Genomic DNA, 6,263 nt, shown 5'->3' with positions numbered 1-6,263 from the left:
TCTAGCCATGGTTACCACATGCCTCTAGGAAAATTAGCCCAGGGAATTACAATAGGCAGTTAAAGCTTAACCCAGCAGAAAGTACACTCCTATGTGCATCGCAGTGGGCATTCCACCATTGGCGGATTTTTCATGAAGCGGACGCACAAAGTTGGAGCAGAAAAATCTTGCGTGCAACATTTTTGTCATTCCAGTCACCAGTTATAAAAGAAATCATTAAGCTGTAGACTTTAGGGATTTTGTTCCAGCCAGGATAGGGGTTAATGATGTTCTGGGGCTAGTCCAATCAGCTTCCAGAGGAGGCTTTTTTATTTTCCCTTCCCCCCACCGGCTCACTGCCTGACCAAACTGGGTTCTGCTTTAGCGCTAGGATGTTCCAGAAATTTTGTGTTGGGAGATCATGGTGTTCTAGTTGGTGTTTGATTCTTGGTCTGTCTGACTCTACGTGTAATTTCCCTTGGTCATCTCCAGCCCTTCTGTGTATAACCCGACCTGGCCAGTATAGAGTGCCCCGGAGTCATTGTAGTTAAATTAGCTGCTGCAATAACTTATCAGTTACTCTGGGAAAGGTTCTCTGCCTTAAACCTCCCGGCCTCCCAGCCACTGGGATGCCTTACCCTTATATCCTGCCAATTTGCTCAGGCCATAACTGCTGGGTCTGGCTGGGAACGATCAGGCCTTTGCACTGCTTAGAAGATCATGGCAATGGCTCAAGTAATGCTAAATCTGCAGGGGTAACCGGGAGCTCAGGGTGCCCCCCTACTTGTCCTAAAACCCTCCTTCCAGACAGATTTTGGGGGAGCAGAGCTAGTTTTTATGTATTCACCAGTCAGTGTAAATTACTCTTTAACTTACAGCCTAGTGGTTTTCCAAATGATACTATAAAAGTGGGATTCATTTCAAGTTTGCTTTAAGGTAAGCCATTGGCCTGGCCACCCCTTTAATTGAACAACAAAGTCCTTTATTCGATGATTTGAATGGTTTTTTACCAGCCTTGACTACCTTATTTGAGGATGATAATAAGCGCTTCACTGCTAAATTAGCCTTAAGTTTCCACAGGGTCAGCGCACAGTGGCTAAATATGCAGCAGGTTTCAGGAGATGGGGGGCTAACACCACATGGAATGAGTCGGCCCAAAAATACATTTTTTGGAAAAGGATTAAGCAAGTAAAATGGTTTTACTAGAGTAGATCCCACCCCCAGATCATCTAGAAGAGTTTGAGATAAGTTTAGTGGAAAGGCAGATGGAAGAACTGGTGGAACAGCAGCCAATCAGTTGCTGAGGAGAAACTTAGTTGGATGGATTTTAATTTAATTGTGAAAAGGGCTGCTTTGCAACAGCAAAAGATGTCCAATGGTAGCACATAATACAGGTATGAAGCAAGACCACAGAGACAATTTGGGAGCCTATATCTCCCACTGCAGTTTTGAAACCCACAATTTAGAAGTACCACCAATGGGGAACAGGCAAAATCCTCATTACAAGTGTGCCACCAACCCCCACTGTAAGTCTGTGACCTGATGCGCGCTCAATAGTGCAGTTTAACTACGCACACTTGGGCGGGTATGGGGCTTCTTATCTGGAATCCCATTATCCAGAAAGTCTGAATTACGGGAAAGCCATTTCCCATAATAATTAAATTATATATTTTATTTTAATTAAATCACATACTTTTAAAAAAATTATTTCCTTTTTCTATGTAATATTAAAGCAGTACCTGTACTTGATCCCAACTAAGATATAATTACCCCTTATTGGGGGCAGAACAGCCCTATTGGGTTTATTTAATGGTTAAATGATTCCCTTTTCTCTGTAATAATAAAACAGTACCTGTACTTGATCCCAACTAAGATATAATTACCCCTTATTGGGGCAGAACAGCCCTATTGGGTTTATTTAATGGTTAAATGATTCCCTTTTCTCTGTAATAATAAAACAGTACATGTACTTGATCCCAACTAAGATATAATTACCCCTTATTGGGGGCAGAACAGCCCTATTGGGTTTATTTAATGGTTAAATGATTCCCTTTTCTCTGTAATAATAAAACAGTACATGTACTTGATCCCAACTAAGATATAATTACCCCTTATTGGGGGCAGAACAGCCCTATTGGGTTTATTTAATGGGTAAATGATTCCCTTTTCTCTGTAATAATAAAACAGTACCTGTACTTGATCCCAACTAAGATATAATTACCCCTTATTGGGGCAGAACAGCCCTATTGGGTTTATTTAATGGTTAAATAATTCCCTTTTCTCTGTAATAATAAAACAGTACCTGTACTTGATCCCAACTAAGATATAATTACCCCTTATTGGGGGCAGAACAGCCCTATTGGGTTTATTTAATGGTTAAATGAAATAAATATCTTACAATCGCTCTTAACAGCAGGAAAAAATGTTAAAGAGAGAGCTTTGATTGATTCAGGAGCAGGGGAAATTTTATTTCAGTCCAGTTGGCTCACAAGCACAACTCTTAAAATTAAACTCTGTCCAATGGCATTTGAAGTTGCTGATGGTTCCCCCTTCAGTCTGGCCCTGTATTTTCTGTAACATGTTCTGTTAGTGAAAGTTTCCTTTTTTGCCTTTTTAAAAAAACACATATTCTCATGGTCAGCAAAAAATAATATTGATCTCACTTGGGTTAAACCAGTCTCTGGTCTCCAACCAGTGGCTCTGGAGCCCCATATTCTTATCAACACCTTGGATGTTGCTCCCAGTGGTTTCTGACTGTGCTTATAGTTGAACTTGTGGCTAAAAAGCAGATATGCCGAGCCTCCTGTATGCTGCCTGTCCACGTAGGGGCTAAAAAATACAATTACACAATTGGCACCCTAGGTACATTTTTCATGCTGGTGTTGCTCCCTAACTTTTTTACATTTGAATGTTAAAGGGTCAGTGGGGCTCATTTACCAATGCATCGCAGCTCTGTAATAGTCGCATAGGCAAAACTTTTGCCCTGCGCATAAGCATATTTAACAGTATAGCGCAAACATGGTCGCTTAAAGTTTCATGCGCTAGTTTTGATGCAAACGCCATACAAACATGCGCATTTGATGTCGCGAAACTGAAAAAAGATATAAAGGACTCCATCACGTTAACAAGGGAAACTGCCTTTATAGATAAGAACAAAGTTAAAAAAGGGTAAATGTTATTAAAACATTGTAAGCAAATGAACAATTATGTTTTTATAATAATGGTGATTAACACATCATAAATTTGAGAAACATTCACATGGTTTTATTAATGACATACCTAAATTAGTTTATTGTAGCGCTAATCTGCAAATATACTAGCGCAAATGGTGAAGAACGTGCAGTCGGAAATATGCCACAAATGAACAGGCATAAAGATTTCGGTACAGCCATGGCTGCGCAAATCTGCCCATACATACGCGCAAATAGCACAAACATACACTCAAAGGGTGCACTCGCGCAAAAATTGGGCACTTAATACACGCCCCTAGCCACACCCCCAAAAAACACATTGTTGCTTGCGACATTATTGCCCAGTATTTGCGACATGCGCGTAAAAAGAACTGGTGGAAAAATAATCGAACCAACGCAATGTAACACATATGCAATTGCGTGTGCGCACAAAATGGCGCATAATCATAATTGTGTTGGTTTGTGCGCTGCGATGCATTGATAAATGAGCCCCAGTGTCTTTTTCGAAACCTTTAGAAACCAATAATAGTGACCTTGTTGAGGTAGATATTAAAGAATTATTTAAAAGAAAATTTAGACAAAGGCTTTTTTCATTGTTCCTAATCTTGGGAGAAAGAGGAATACTTACGTCCATGTATTGATTATAGGGGACTGAATCTGGTTGATGGGGGCTTAGAATTTGGTGATGATTTGAAACTAGCTTTTAGAGAAGGTACTAAGCCGTGCATGCAATTTTTCAGGATCCTTTGGATCAATCTGTTATAGCATACCTTGATGACATTAATTTTTTTTTTCAGATAATCTGGATCAGCATAGATTCCATATTAGAGAGATTCTTCTCTGCTTCAGGCAGAATCATTTATATTTAAAGTGTACCTTTGCATCATCAATTCTAATTAAATTGTCTGAGTTTTGAAACCTCTCCTAATGGTGTTTCTATGCACAGAGGAAAAACTCAGTCTATTCTATAATGCATTAAGGACGTTCAGCAATTGATTGGATTTGCTCATTTTACAGGTGATTTATTTGCAATTTCTCTTCTATCATCAGGATCTGTTTCGTGTTCCCATTAAATTGACCCTGAATGCTCAAAGGACAAGCTCAAGACTTTATTTGCCTCAGCGCTGATTCTAGTTCACCTGGATGGACCCTCGACTTTTCTTTTCCAGATTTCATTTTCCCATCACCCTTTGCCCTGGTTCCAAGAATAGCAACAGTGATGTACTCTGCAGATCCCTGGGTCTTGGACCAGGTCTTTAAAAACTGACATTGCAGTCACGGATAAGACACTATTTATTTCATCCGCTGTCAGATGATATTTGGAAAAAAATTAAAATTTGAAGCTTAATCTCTTATTTAGCAAGGTGTAACAATTTTCTATTTTTCGATTTATTTTGTCACCAAGCCAATTTGCAGTTTAACCATGCTACTGCTCTTGCAGGACAAAAAGGGATTTTCAAGACCAGCCCATAACCACTTATCCTCTCAGCATCCAACCCCCAAATCTTTGACAAAGCTCGGGCTGACCGAGCGAAACGCGTCAGGCACTTTTAGCTGTTGGTAGATAGGCAGGGTATTAGGCGTCATGAACTCCGTTGTTGTTGATGGGTGACTTGGGGGGTGGATGCTGAGGGGATGAGTGGTTGTGGCTGGATGTCCTGGAAGCACCTAATTGCCTGTTATACTTGAAATAGTAGGCTGAGTGATAGAACAGGTAGGATTTTCACTGTGCCCATTTCTATTTCTCTGAGGCAACATGTGGTAACTTAGGCTATCCTCCACACTACCATTACCATCATCTCCTTCCCCCCTAAACTACCCTAAAGACATCATTGGCAGTACTATTGGCCCTGCCTCTACCCTAGATTTATAATCATTTTCTTTTTTCTGTCTTTGACATATGTTATTTTAATGAAGTATTAAAAGCTAAGTTTTAATTTCATCATACATCTGGTGCAAGCTGTGAATTGCTTGGGGTCTTCCCCATTAGTATAATTTTCTCTTTGTCAAAGGTTGTTAGGCTTACACCAGATGCAAAGTTCCCTTGGCTCCGCCCATTGGGTTTCTTCAACCCCTACAATTACCTATCAGACCTGGGAATCACTTTCACTGCTTTTATAAGGGTCATAATGCTATCCAAGTGGTCGTAGACTGATTGACCAAAGTTGCTCATTTGATTCCATGTAAAGGTCTCCCTTCTGCAACTGTCACAGTTGAATTAACTCTCTGTAAAGTGTTTCACCCCAATGGAACACCTGATTCTATGATCTCTGATAGGGATTTTCAATTTACGAATTTTGTGAGCTTCTAAAAATTCTCATAGTATTCAGCATTCTATCTTTAGACCAATGGACAACCTTAGCATTGGAATCAGACTCTAGAACAGTGTTTATGGTGCTTCATAACTTACCTGCAAGTTGATTGGATAGAGCATCTCATACTTTGCTGAATTTACTTAACATAACTTTTACTATTCTTCCATTTAGCCAACACCATTTTTGCTTACTATGACAACTGTACCTTCTACCTTTGGGTCCCATATGCTCTTTGCTGCCTTCCCTCAGGAACATTTGCCAACTCATAGGGAGATGCAATGTACTTTTCTTTTCCACTTTAAAAGATGTGCAAGTTCAAGCAAAGAAATTCTTTGACTAACAGAGGAAACAGGCTCCATCCTTTTTAATCAGGGATTTGGTGTGGCTTTCCACAAAAAAATATAAAATTAGGTGTTCCTTCTGCTAAGCTGGGTCCTAAGTTTATTGGTCCCTTTATTGCTGCTTCAACTATTCTTCAAGTAAAAGAGGGACAGCTGGCAGCTAAAGTGCAAGCGGCCACTAACGTTGTTGTAAAAGAGGCTGAAGGGAGTAATCAGCCCCAACAAGTTAAAGTAGAAAAGTTGAGAATAATTTAATAATTGCTGCTTGATATGGAAAGAGGAATTCAGTCTCTAAAGCAGAATATGTGACAGAGCTACAGAGGGAAGTCGCTGACCTTACAAGGAGGCTGGCAGAGGCCTCAAACCTCCAAGAGACTGCAGAGAGAAAAGAGAGCAGAATGCTGGTCTGCAGAGATAGCTCAGGCTAATGTAGAACT

The 6,263-nt window shown here is 40.1% G+C and overlaps 1 long non-coding RNA gene across 1 annotated transcript; it reads left to right on the top strand.

Annotated features, from left to right (window-relative positions):
* Window positions 1-351: 351 nt before the first annotated feature.
* Window positions 352-4,529, top strand: LOC105946791. Its single transcript, XR_001170254.3, has 2 exons — window positions 352-915; window positions 4,221-4,529. It is a non-coding gene; the product is annotated as an uncharacterized LOC105946791 (long non-coding RNA).
* The last annotated feature ends 1,734 nt before the right edge of the window (window positions 4,530-6,263 follow it).

This window comes from Xenopus tropicalis, chromosome 3 (assembly GCF_000004195.4).
Source record: "Xenopus tropicalis strain Nigerian chromosome 3, UCB_Xtro_10.0, whole genome shotgun sequence".
Classification (NCBI taxonomy): Eukaryota; Metazoa; Chordata; class Amphibia; order Anura; family Pipidae; genus Xenopus; species Xenopus tropicalis.
This window is presented reverse-complemented; position numbering and strand designations above follow the sequence as displayed.